At 35.1% G+C, this 14,112-nt stretch overlaps 1 pseudogene; it reads left to right on the top strand.

Annotated features, from left to right (window-relative positions):
* On the top strand, positions 1–1,065 carry LOC111023563 (ribosome-inactivating protein alpha-trichosanthin pseudogene; annotated as a pseudogene).
* Positions 1,066–14,112: the final 13,047 nt, after the last annotated feature.

Below are 14,112 nucleotides of genomic sequence, written 5' to 3'. Positions count from 1 at the left end.
GAATCCAAATGGAAAATATGAGCAAATTCTTAGTGTTTTCTTTGCTAAGCATTCTCGCCACATTCTTCCTTGCTGTTGAAGGCGATGTCAGCTTCCGTTTGTTGGGTGCTACAACCAAATCCTATAAAGATTTCATTGCGAATTTCAGAAATGATCTTGCATCTCATAAGAGAGTGTACAATATAAGACTATTATCTCTTACGGTTCCAGGTCCAAGTCGCTACACACTAGTCCATCTTTACAATTATGACGATCAAACCATCACGTTGGCTGTAGATGTGATAAACGTTTACATTATGGGGTATCGCAACGGTCACGTATCGTACTTTTTTAATGAGCCTGCTGCTGCTGAAGCTTCCAAATTTGTATTCAAAGATGCTCAGCGGAGAGTTACACTTCCATTTACTAGCAACTATGCAGGTCTTGAAACTGCTGCAGGCAAAATTCGAGAACGTATTCCCCTTGGACTTCCGGCCATGAACAATGCCATTACCAACTTGGTTTACTACGACACTAGCCCTCGTAATGCTATTGCAGCAGCATTTCTTGTACTCATTCAGAGTACTGCTGAAGCTGCAAGATTTCAATATATTGAGAAAGTAATTGGCAAGGATGTTGAGAAAGACTTCCTACCAAGTGAAGCACTTTTAAGTTTAGAAAACAATTGGGGTGCTCTCTCCAAACAAATTCAAATAGCGGAGAAGAATAATGGGAAGTTTAAAGATCCTGTTTTGCTTACCGACAATCAAGGTAAAAAGGTTCAAATAAACAACGTTAGTTCAAACGTTGTAACTGCCAACATCCAGTTGCTGCTGAATTACCAACAACAAGTTCTAGCTTTTGACCAAGATATCATGTCTTCCGAGCTGAGGCTTGGACATGGAAGTTATGTTACAATGTAACTTTGAAGTAGCAGCTACTACAACTTCATGCTTGAAGAATATGTTGTCTGTTGAGAGTTTGATCCTCGTGTGAAAATAAGGCATGTTCATATTACCTAACTACGTGAATATTGTGTGTGCCTTTTACTTTATCAAGTAATAAAAAGTTTGGAGTGTTTCAATATTTTCATCTTATGCCTATGTGTGTTGTTGATTTTATTGTTTGGCAACAAGAAAAACATAATAATTATTTAATTAAGTTAAATTACAAAGAAATGTCTTCTTAAGATGCAGATTGGAAGAACAGAAAAAAATCCATGAAAAAGAGTTGGGATTTTCTAACTACTGATTGAAAGACAACAAAATTTAAAAGTTTACGAGACTTATCATGGCTGTTTGATAGTTTCATTAAACAGGTAGCACAAACTTAAATTGACCCATCATATAGAAATAGTAGGATAGTTTTTGGTTGGAAGCATGCTTTGATGAGTATCATTTTCTCTGCCATTTTCTCTTTGTTTTTTTGTTACAAAGTTCATGGTTATCTAGTACCAAATGATGCATACGATGTATTTGATTTAAGTTTTAACTTTAATATATCTACTCGAATCAGTTTGGAATTAAACTATAACCAACCAAAATATAGCTCGATCCTTGATGGTGGAGGATCCTATTCCTTTTTAAAAGTTAAATCTGGTTTAACTATAATATTTGTCTAAGTCAATAAATAAGTAAATAAATATATATTAAGAAATGGAAATATTTAGCAAACATAATTCAAATGTGTTGAAATTTCCGTCAAAATAACTATATTTGAATTATGTTCAAATATTAAAATTATATTAGAAAACTGTACCCTTTTAAATTTGTGCATGTTTATGTCTTATTTCATATACAAATCCATAGTTTGATTTTCAAGGGATGCTTTTTTATTGTCCTGTCATCTCTATTTTTTATTCAACAAATATACATATCGTATCAAATTTTCAACCTTAAAAAAAAATAATAGTGTATTGATTTTTTTTTTCGAAAAATGATAAAAGTGTATTAATGATTTATTTATATGTGAACTTTCTAATGCCAATGTTGGCTTTTCATTGTAAATATGAAAGATTGTAAATAATCCAGCATATTAATTAGAAAAATTGTAAGTAATCATTAATTATGACAGAAGAACACATTTCATTTATTAGAATGTATATGTACTTTAATTTTCAGATAAGACTAAATTTCTTTTGTAAATAATTTCTTGCTCACACTCCCTCCTATTAACTCTTTACCTTCTTTCTCATTAACTGTCTCTTTAGAGACATAATATATACATATACATATATATATAATAGTCATACTCTTTCTGTTAATCCTATGATTTTACATTTATAAATAATTTTTGTAACGTTGGTAGGTCCTACACATTATTTTTAATACAATATTGTTGCGCCTCTGCTTAATAGCAGGAGGGACGAGTGCAAGTGCACACTGTCATAAGTAATAATCTGGAAATATTCCAAGTTCGTCTCCACACGGACTAGTTTTCTTTTAAAATTAATTTCGTAAATTGTTGGAATGAACAATCAGGTTTGTGATAAAAATTGGTGAGATTGGTGAACATGAAAAACACACGAAAATAATAGAATTTTGAAACCAACCCTCATGCTACTGACTAGTTCGAAGAGAAATGAATTACACCTATCAGAATCTCAGACTAAATTTACTCTCTAATTGCAAACTGGTTCAACTCCTATTCCATATCGCTTTTGGTTTGTTTAGAAGATTAGGTCAGTAATTAAAACATGTCTGTAAAATACTAGAAGAATCTAAGTAATTAAAACTCCAACTTACGTTTAATGGGTAAGAGAGCCTATGTCTAGGATCTTGTTTAAGTTCTTATGTCTAAGTAACTTCCCATTTTATCTTGATGAACTCCGTTGACTCTAACCTTTTCAGAATTAAACTCAACTGTTGTAATTTAAACAAGTGGCCAGCAAGTAAAATCAACTAGATTAATTAACTCAATCAAGATAAGCAATTTGAGCGTAAACGCCGTGCTATCTGATAGATGTAATTAAAATGATGGGAACTAAGTCATTCGTAAGAGGGTTGGAAAAGCAAATTAGCTACTCATAAAAACATGAAAAATAGAAATAATAAGAAGTGGATTGAAATAAAATATCATATTAAGTTTAAGAAGTAATTACAATAGCTAAATTAAAATCGAGAACAAAAATCTAAAGAAAATGATAACAACAAAAAGGAATTGCAATAAAAATAATTCAAGGAATGTTGAGCAAAATTAAAGACAAAACAAATTCTAGAAACGTAAATTCTAGAGAGGAAACAAGCTGAAATTTTAAATGTCAAGTGAGCTCCCCCTTTGAAGCTTGATGGAACTTGGTATTTATAAGCTAAACCTTGCAAGTTGGTGGAGAAAATCTTGGGTATTTGAGTGGAGGAGTTACAATGGGGCTTAACAGCACTTGGTTGCACGGATCAAGGGATGGGTTGAGATTTCCTCCAACTGCCCGGTCAACAAACACCCTTATTTGTAGGTGGAGAATAGGCCAGGCGCATTGCTGAAGTTCTGGAGTGTTGGCGATGCGCCAGACGCATCGCTGCTAGCATAGCCTCCGTGTCATCTGCAGTAGGTGCATTGCTGCTTTTTCCTTCCTTTTTCCCTATAAAACATATATATTTCCTCATAATTCCATCTATTTATCCGTAACCAAGTGTACAATTCTTTATTAAGAAATAGTCTCATTTATACCGGATTCAATGCATGAAACATACGTATTTAATTTCAGAAGACACTAAACATGCACAATTTGTAAACACTTTTTCCTAAAATTCAAGACTTATCACACCCCCAAACTTGAAACTTTGCTTGTCCCCAAGCAAGAAAACAACATTTAGCAATCAACAATTTGCATGCAAATTATGTAAATGAACCAGCATTAAGCACGAACCATGTATTTTGCACATATGACGTCTCAGGAGGAACGTCAAAGCTTGACTACCTACTATCTTGCTCAAGCCAAATCATCATAAAACCAACTTCTGTTTTAAAAGATAAAAACAGTTCTCACTTCTCCTTGGTTTTCAACTCAAAACATTTTTCTATCTAGTAGAGACTATGCACACTTCCATTAATGTCAAAATACTTGTTTAGCACAAAAAGACTTGAAGACATAAACATCACTCATGAGATTCTCTAGGTTGGCAACCAATCCGAGCCTGTCGATTAATGAGTTACACAAAGTCAGGCTAGATCAAAGTCACTACCATCATACTACGAGCATCCCATGGATATATATATATTTGTTTTTAGTAACAATAATAATCTGATTAGGTACTCAACTAAATACAAAATCCAGGACCCACGCCCCCAAACTTGAAGGGAACAGTGTCCGCACGGTTAAAAGTGTGAAAATTTTTTATGCTAAAAAGTTTGAACACTAAGGACAAGGATTCTCTTAAAAGATGAAAACGTTCAAAGTTTATGACAAAAAGAGGCAGAACGTGATTTATCAAACAAACAAAGTGGCAAATGAATCATGGCTTGATCAAGGCAGTAGAAAGGAAAGCGAAAACGTGGTCCTATTGGTCATCATAGACATGTGAAAAACACAAGGAAGCATGAAAAATAGTGATTCATTCAAAAATTCACAAACGACAGGTGGATAAAAAAAACACTGTTGGCTTGACATGAGAACACACAAAAAGGACAAGATAGACAGCACGCAGTTCTATTGTTCATGCATGGCCATGCTAACAAAAATACAATCAACCACAACTTGGCAGCATGCTTTCCAAACTAACAAGCTCCTAATGCGTCAAAAAGAAACGACTACTATCGACATCTACTTGCCAGTACGGCGAAGAGAACGAAAACAACAGAAAACAACAAAAGGTTAGAAACTCCCTGATGTACTATCATCCTCCGCAGTAGAATCATCACCATGCGGAGGTGGCTGAGAAGTCGAGGCACCACCCACGTTGATCGGAAACGCCGGGACAGTTGGGTCGTATTGTGCCAAATGAGCAGTTAAGCGCTTTACATGAGTAGTTAAAAGTTCTACTTGAGCGAAAAGGAGTACAACTTCAGATGACGGTGAAGAATTCGGTGAAGAAGTTGGTCCATGTGGAGTCCAGTGAATACTATGCGATGGAGACAATTTCGTTCGGACGTAGGAAAAAGCTCGGATCTTATTGATCGAAGGAATAGGCATGACCCCGACCGGTTTCTCGAACTCTTCAGGAGCGATAGGGACACCTTGCTTGAGGCATAGTTCTGTTATTAAACTTTGGAAAGAACAACTTGCCGGCCGATAGGGTAGCCCGATCAAGTATGCAATCTCGAATTAGCTGACCATAGTTAACTCTTATACCTTGCATCATGCATTATAATAACATGACACGCTTGCTTTGAACGGTAGTATCATGTGTGGTAGGAAGGAGTCGATTCTTTATCACTTGAAGCCAAATCGTTGCTTCCTCTAAAAGATATTTAGGTGCCAACCAATAGGCTCCTTCGTCAGTAACTTCCCAAATGGCACCCGGTTTTGCTACCACCTTCAGGGCATCCTCCAGTTGACTCAATGAAGGCCGGGCAATCAACTGATTTCCTACTTCTCCTCAACTTCTTGTGGTCCCATACACATTATTAATATCTTTCTGGTTAAAGCAAACGAGTTTACCTCGAACTGAAACTCGATAGTTACACTCCGGATGTAGTGCCGCATAAAATTCTTTCACCACTGATGTTGCCAAAACGGTAGGGATAACCAATAACTGTTGCCAAGAACGTCGATTGATCAACTCCTTAATGAATGGAGGTAATGCAGGGTCATTGGTTTGAAAACCACGTTCTTGCCATATTTTACGATGCTCAAACTTAGCCAGATTCCTCTCGTAATCAGCTTTGCTAAGGTTGATAACTCGACGTGGGTGGTCTTGATATAGATGGTGAGCTGGAATGTTCGATCATGGGATTGTCCTCCGTTCCGGGTGATGATTGAACCGCCGACAATCGCGCTAAAGCAGCGCGTGTCCTAGGCCGAACGGGTAATTCTAAATTGATAGCCTTTGCCGACCTTGTCCTTACAGATGTTATTGTTCCCTCCGATTCCTCCACTAATTGCACATCACTATCCTTTATCAACGCTGTCAGTGTCTATGCCTTGGCTTGGAGATTCAACCGAAATACTCCCCCCAACTTCATATTCGTCTCTACTCACAAACTCATTAGAATTAAAAAGTGCATCATTCAAGGAACTAGGACTCAATGGCGCTGTAGGACAATCTTTCTCTAATGTGCGAAACTGACCATCTGATGTGCCAGCTGCATCCTCTGGACCAACAGAGGCATTTGTTGTGGCCAACACATTGTCTTGCTTCGTCCCAATCACATTACCAACAACAACATTGTCGCCCTAAAACATACCTTCAACGAAATCAGTAGGTAAATGCGTAAATTTTACCTTCTTGGCGTGTCCCGCTGCTAATTTAGTTCGAGCAAGTGTTCGGGTCCACTGTGGTAGTTGCATAGGAGAATCATGAGTCGAATCATTCTCATCCTCTTCGTCGGAACTTAAAATCAGTATCTTCCGGTTTGAATCCCTCCTTAATTTTTTTTGTTTGGACTCAGGACACCATGGATTTCGAAGCGCCCCCACACTTGGAGAAATAGTACAGAGGGGTTTTTTTAGGGCTCGACGTCGGTCTTCAGAAATTGGAACAACCTCTTCAAAGGGTTCGGGTTTGGGCGTAATAAAACTTACCCTTGGACTAGAAGTGAGTCGCCGACGCCCACGGTGGTCAGTAGAGGTACGCTTGCGGCGAGGGATTTCGACAGGTGGCCACGGGCTGTCTTCATCGAACAATTGAAAACGCCGACGACCTACTAGAGAAGACGATGACAATAAAATGGAGCTTCGGGAGTGCAACGACGAAGTTCCCATGGTAGCTTCTAGGTCTGCGAAAAAGATGATGAGAAAAACAGGGGGGTCTGTGAAGAAGAAGATGAGAAAAACCCAAAACAACCTTTTCATTCTTATTTTTCCAAAACTGATATATATACATATATATATATATATATTATTTATTTATTTTGTTTTAAAATAAATGTAATTTAAACAAAGTCTTTAGAAATTACAAAACTCAAAATTTTCTTTGTTTTTTTTTTGTTTTTTTTAAATAAAAGGAAACTTCAAAACTAAAAATATAAAATAATTCACATGGAGTTCCCCTCCCATCAAGTTCAAAAAATGAAATGAGAGACCGATTAAATCATTCATGTATTTAAAAAGAAAATAGAGGTTTTACCTCTATCATATTGATTTCCAAAATAAGGCTTAACTCTTTGACCGTTAACTTTAAAAATATTACCCGAATTGTCTTCTAAGTCGATAGCCCCATGAGGATATACCTTCGTGATTTTGAATGGGCCGGACCATCGGGACTTTAACTTACCGGGAAACAGTCGGAGTCGAGAGTTAAATAATAGAACCTTCTCACCTACTTGGAGGTGCTTGCGTCTTATTCGCCGATCATGCCACTATTTTGTTTTTTCCTTATACATTTTGGCATTTTCGTACGAGAACTGCCTAAATTTTTCAAGTTCATTTAGCTGCAATTTTCTTTCTTCACCTGCAGTAATAAGATCAAAATTTAGTCTTTTAGTAGCCCAATACACTACAACAATTGTCATCTTCAATGTCAGTTAGTCATTTATAAACAATATCGGTTGACTAAATGATGTCGGTTTTATAGTGAGGCGCCTTATTTTCCGGAAATGTCATATTTGATGTCAGTTAAGAACCGACATGAAAACGTACCAATTAATGTCGGTTAGAAAACGTCATGGTAATATAAGAGAAATAGGCGCGCACGTTTCGTTTTAAAATAACGTAATTTGGGAATTAAAAAACAACGTCGTTTGCATTTTAAATTAAAACTGACATTAAATACATTATACAATGTCGGTGAAAACTGACATTAAAAGCCCAAAATTAATGTCGGTTAGAAAACGTCATGGTAATAAAAGAAAATATGCGCCCACGTTTCGTTTTAAAATAAATAAATTTGGGAATTGAAAAACGACGTCGTTTGAAATTTAAATTAAAACTGACATTAAATACATTATACAATGTCGGTTTAAAACCGACATTGAAAGCAAAATATTTGAACATTCACAAAACGACGTCGTTTTGAACCCTTGTTTTAAAACATTAGGGTTTTTAACCCTCCAGCCGTAACCTTCTCCTCCAGCTGTAAGTCTTCTCCGTTCGTCCAACCCTCATCTGTTGATTTTCGTTTTCGTCGACGTCTAGTGCTCTCAGCCGTAAGTTCTCTGCTTTCGTCCACCTTTTTGTTTGTCGATAATTTTTAATTTTGTTTAATCGAAAATACTTTCTTTAATCGAGACCCAACATAGTTGTCCCCTTCACCGACCCCAATGAGTTTTTTGTCGTTATACGAATTTGTCCTTCCACGTGCTTTTGCAGCATTTGAGCCGTAAGTTAAAGTCTACGAAGGCGCCCCACATTACGCAAAGGTTGTTGCCGAGGTTAGTACTGTTTGTCAACCTTATTTTATACGTTTACCATCTATTTTAGTTCTATTTTACTGATTTTTTGGTTGTACTTGTGACTGTAGATGTGGATTGAGTTATATATTGTTGAGAAATTTTTGTTATTTTTAATTTTACGGTTATTTTAACATTAATGTTAGGTACTTTGAATGTTATTTTAGTTATTTTAATTCTTGTTTATTGCTGCGTGTATCTTCAAATTTTGTCCCCTAATCTTTTAATAATTTATAAGTTCATAATTTTAGACAGTGAGTATGTTGGAATGCAAGGAATTCAGAAAAGAAAGAGAATGAACATTGAACACAGTAGAGGCAATAAGAACAAGGGCATTACAATTGCACTGTTGAGAAATCTTAGGATTTGGGAGTTTGAATTAATGAATTAGGTACGGCTACGGGTAGAGGCAATGAAAGCTCAATGGGTGGGAATGGCTGGTAAATTGGTAGATTCTTCCCCATTGGTCTCATTCCGGTGAATTAAGCTTATAATTTTTTTTTGGGTATTTTTGTGTGAGCCACTCTTTCTGCTTCTTCCTTTGCATCTGTCCAAAACTGATCAATTCCACGTCTCTAGCTATAATGGCCTTTTGAATAAAATAGAATAAAAGATTTGGCACAATGTAGTGAGTTCAAATATGGATGACGAAAAATATATGGATGATTACACTTTTAGTTTTAAATTGTATCCTTATATTATTTGACTGCGAATGTAATCTTGTGCATCTTGGCTAATGTCTCTGAATTAACTGGAAGTATATTTTTGTATCTTCTACAGGTTTTTATATTGAAATGTTACAAGTTTCACGATTCTTGTATATTTTACAATATGCTTTAAATGACCCTTTGTTCCTTTAACGCAAAGGAAATTCTCATTAAAAAAAGAAAAGTAGAGACCAAAAGTTAAAAAAAAATAGAGAGAAAGAGAGATGCTCAGTTTGATTAAGAGGTGTTTAAAATAACGCTTTATTTATTCTATTAACAACACCATGTTATTAAGTTCTGAAATTCAATATAGTGAGTACTGGGTGGTGCTATTCCATAATCTTTTGATCTCATTTAGGTTGTTATTATTCTTCAATTTCCAATGTCACAAATATAATTTAGCCATATGTCTTAATATTTACCCATATGTTGGCATGTAGTTAATTTTAAATGATGTTGATGATCTTTTACTTCCTTATGATAGCTAGGTTTATTATAGGCTTATGTACTATAAACTGTTGCTTATGTTGGGTTTATTATTGTTTGATATAGTGTTTTTTCGTTTGTTCTTTATAGATAATTTTTAGCTAAGTTTATTATAGGCTTATGTACTATAAACTGTTGCTTATGTTTATGTTTATTTTTGTTTGATATAGTTTTTTTTTTCCTTTCTTCTTTGTAGATAATTCTTTTAGTTAAGTTATTATATATGGATAAGTCATGGATGAAAAGAGATAGAATGTCAATGGAATATAACTTAGGTGTTGAGAAGTTCATTGAAAATGGACTACGACATTCAAAAGGGTCAAACTGCATATAGTGTCCTTGTTTGAACTTTGCAAATGCAGTTCTACAAGAGTTGAACATAGTTAGAGAACACTTATTTATTTATGGTATTGATTAAGAGTTATAAGATATGGATTTGGCATGGTGAGCAACTACTTAAGGATGAAAGTGGTACTAGTAAGGGAAAAGAAGATTATGATGATGATGACATAAAGAATACAACTAATATGTTTGAAGCTGTACAAAACTATTTTTCAAATAAGTTTGAAAACTTTGAACAACTATTAAGTGCGACATGTTTAAGATAGTGGACCCATCTGAAGTTGTGAAAGAAAGTTATTCCTCACCAGACGAACGTGCAAAAAAGTTGGCTAACATTTCCGCTTTAGGACAAACAAACCAAAAAATAATGATACCTTACAATAGCGGGTAAGAAACAATGTTTTTTAAAACATGTGGTTATCATAATTTAGTTATTTTATATTTGTTTCGCTGATGTTAACTTTTTTTCTTATAAGAATCATTGGGCATTATGTGTTGTTGATGTGCATAATAATATGATTTATGCTTTAGACTCTTTGCAACCCTGCTATTAAGGAAGACATTAAATATGTTGTGAATAGGTAAGTATTATCTATATTTTTAGTTTGATACATTAATGTGTAGGATTGATGACTTTTTTTTTTTTTTTAAATATATTTAGGGCTTGAGAAAAAATCCTACTTAGCTTCTTCTACGGGTAAGTATAACTATATTACTTTATGTTATTATTTTTTAATAAGTTCTAAAACTTAGCATTTTTATATATGTATAGTGCCCACGTCAATTAGGATCGGTTGAGTGTGGATGTTATGTCATGAGGAAAATTTGACAGATAATGCGTAATCGAGACACTCCAATACCTAATCTTGTATGTCTTTCATGCACACTCAAAACACAACTCTACTTTTCATATTCGAATTATATACTTATATTATTTATACTTTGTTACATGTAGTTCAATTCAAAAAAGCCGTATACTCAAGCCGAACTTGATGAGGTACAGGATGAACGGATCAGACGCTTAGTTTGGGTTAGATAGTAAATATAGTTTTATCGTTTTAGCCTTTTAATATGTAAAACTTTGAACCATTGGTTGTATTTGTGAGCTACTCAACATTTTGCTTAGTTTGTTCATTTAACACTTCTAAATATTGCTTACTTAATGAATTAGATATTATAGAAGGATTACCGTGTGTTGTAGTTGCTGAATTTCTGAATTCTATTGAAGATGTGTATTAGAATTTCAATTGATTGTATTGGTGGTATGCTGATGATTGTGTTTGTGATGTGCTGATATAGATCTTTTAATTATTAATTTATTTTGTACGATTGTTTGGCTAGAAATATTTTGATACAGGTCTTTTAGGTATTATGGTATGTGGAATATTTTATTCATATTTTTGTTTCAGGTTTTGTAAAAAACAATGTCAGCTTAGAACTGACATTGTAGCCAACTGACATTGTAATTATGAACGAAAACAATGTCAGTTATAGAGGAACGATGTCGGATCTATCAATGTCGGTAATTAACTGACATTATATGGACAATCAATGTCGATCTGGAACTGACATTACAGACCAACCGACATCGTAGGCTATAATGACACCACGGTTAATGTCGGTTGGGAACCGACATTGAAATAACGGACATCGAACATATACAATGTCGGTTTTATTGATGTTAGTTGGCAACCGACATTGTTTGAGAAATGACATTGTACGATACGATAACACCCGGGTTAATGTCGGTTTGAAAACCGACATCTAATATGTATGATGTCAGTTGACAACTGACATTACAGACCAATTTTGTAGTAGTGATATGCTCTATATTCTAATTCTAAAGGGAGATGACATCCCTTACCAAATACCATTCGAAAAGGAGACATACCGAGAGGAGTCTTGAACGCAGTTCTATATGCCCATAATGAATCATCTAATTTAATTGCCCAATCTTTTCTATTTGTATTGACCGTTTTTTCTAAAATAGTTCTTATTTCCCTATTAAATACTTCGGCCATACCATTGGTTTGTGGGTGATAAGCCGTAGCAGTTTTATGTTGAACATTATATTTTGCTAATACTTTACTCACTGCTCTATTAACAAAATGTGTTCCTTCATCACTAATTAAGCATCGTGGAGTGCCATAATGAGTAAAAATATTTTTTTGCAAAAATTGAATAACAATTCTAGCATCATTTACTGATGTTGCTATGGCTTCTATCCATTTAGACACATAATCAACTGCCAACAGGATATACATTTTACCAAATGATCGTGGGAAAGGTCCCATAAAGTCAATGCCGCAAACACAAAAAATTTCTACTTCTAAAATTGGATTAAGAGGCATTTCATTTTTTTGAGATATGTTACCTACCCTTTGACACTTATCACATACCTGGGCGAATTGTTGGGCATCTCAAAATAATGTGGGCCAAAAAAAACCACTTTGTAATACCTTAGCGGTCGTTTTTCGTCTAGCATAATGCCCACCGTACGGGGACGTGTGACATGCATTCAAAATTTCTGTTTGTTCCTCCTCAGCTATACATTTGCGCAAAATATTATCAGGACCCAATTTATATAAATAAGGCTCATCCCACCTATAGTGTTTAGCATCATGCAAAATTTTTTTTACCTTCTGTGAGTTGAACTCATAAGGCAAGATACCACTTACCACGAAGTTTGCGTAGTCTACATACCATGGAACATTATTAATTTGAAGGACTTGTTCATCAGCAGAATGTTCCTTGATTTCTGAGGGTTCGTTCTGATTAGTGGACTCTAATCGAGACAAGTGGTCTGCCACCTGGTTTTCTGTTCCTTTCCTGTCTCGAATCTCCAAGTCAAATTCTTGAAGGAGTAGAATCCATCTAATTAGCCTTGGCTTCGCATCTCTTTTTGCAAACAAATATTTCAGGTCAGAATGATCAGTAAACACAATAACTTTCGAGCCTATTAAATATGATCTGAACTTATCAAAAGCAAAAACAACAGCTAATAGTTCTTTTTCAGTGGTGGTGTAATTAAGCTGAGTTGCAGTCAAGGTTTTACTGGCATAGTAAACTGGATGTAAAATTTTATTTCTCCGTTGTCCTAGCATGACTCCTACACCATAATCGCTTGCATCACACATTACCTCAAATGGCAAACTCCAGTCAGGTTCTATTATGATAGGTGCTGAACTTAATGCTTTTCTAAGAGTATTAAATGAGTTCATGCATTCTTCATCAAATTTAAATGGCCTATCAATTTCTAACAATCGACATAAGGGTTTTGAAATCTTTGCAAAATCTTTGATGAAACGTTGATAAAAGCCAGCATGTCCAAGAAAACTACGAATACCTTTAACAGATGAAGGTGGGGGCAGTTTTGAAATTATCTCGATCTTTGCCCGATCTACTTCCATACCTTTGTTGGAAATCTTATGTCCCAAAACAATACCTTCTCTTACCATAAAATAACATTTTTCCCAATTTAAGACAAGGTTTGTTTTCTCACATCTGTCTAAAACTTTTTCAAGATTTTCTAAACAATTTTCAAATGAATCCCCAAAAACTGAAAAATCATCTATAAAAATTTCAATCACATTTTCAATCATGTCAGAAAAAATTGCCATCATACACCGTTGAAAAGTAGCTGGTGCATTACACAAACCAAATGGCATTCTTCGAAATGCAAATGTTCCGTATGGGCATGTGAATGTTGTTTTATCCTGGTTTTCTGGTGATATTGTGATCTGGTTATATCCGGAGTACCCATCGAGAAAGCAGTAGAATTCTTTGCCTGCAAGACGATCAAGTATTTGGTCAATAAATTGTAAGGGGAAATGATCTTTTTTCGTTACCTTGTTAAGTTTGCGGTAGTCCATGCAAACTCTCCATCCAGTTACAGTACGCGATGGGATTAATTCATTTGCTTCATTTGAGATGACCGTCATGCCACCCTTTTTTGGCACACATTGAACTGGGCTAACCCAGCTACTATCTGCTATTGGGTAGATTACTCCTGCATCAAGCCATTTGAGAATTTCTTTCTTCACAACCTCCTTCATCTTGGGGTTCAATCTCCTTTGATGTTCAATTGAGTTGCTTACTCCTTCCTCTAAATGTA

Source organism: Momordica charantia, assembly GCF_013281855.1.
Source record: "Momordica charantia cultivar OHB3-1 chromosome 7 unlocalized genomic scaffold, Mcharantia_2.0 BLBB01000007.1, whole genome shotgun sequence".
Classification (NCBI taxonomy): Eukaryota; Viridiplantae; Streptophyta; class Magnoliopsida; order Cucurbitales; family Cucurbitaceae; genus Momordica; species Momordica charantia.
This window is presented reverse-complemented; position numbering and strand designations above follow the sequence as displayed.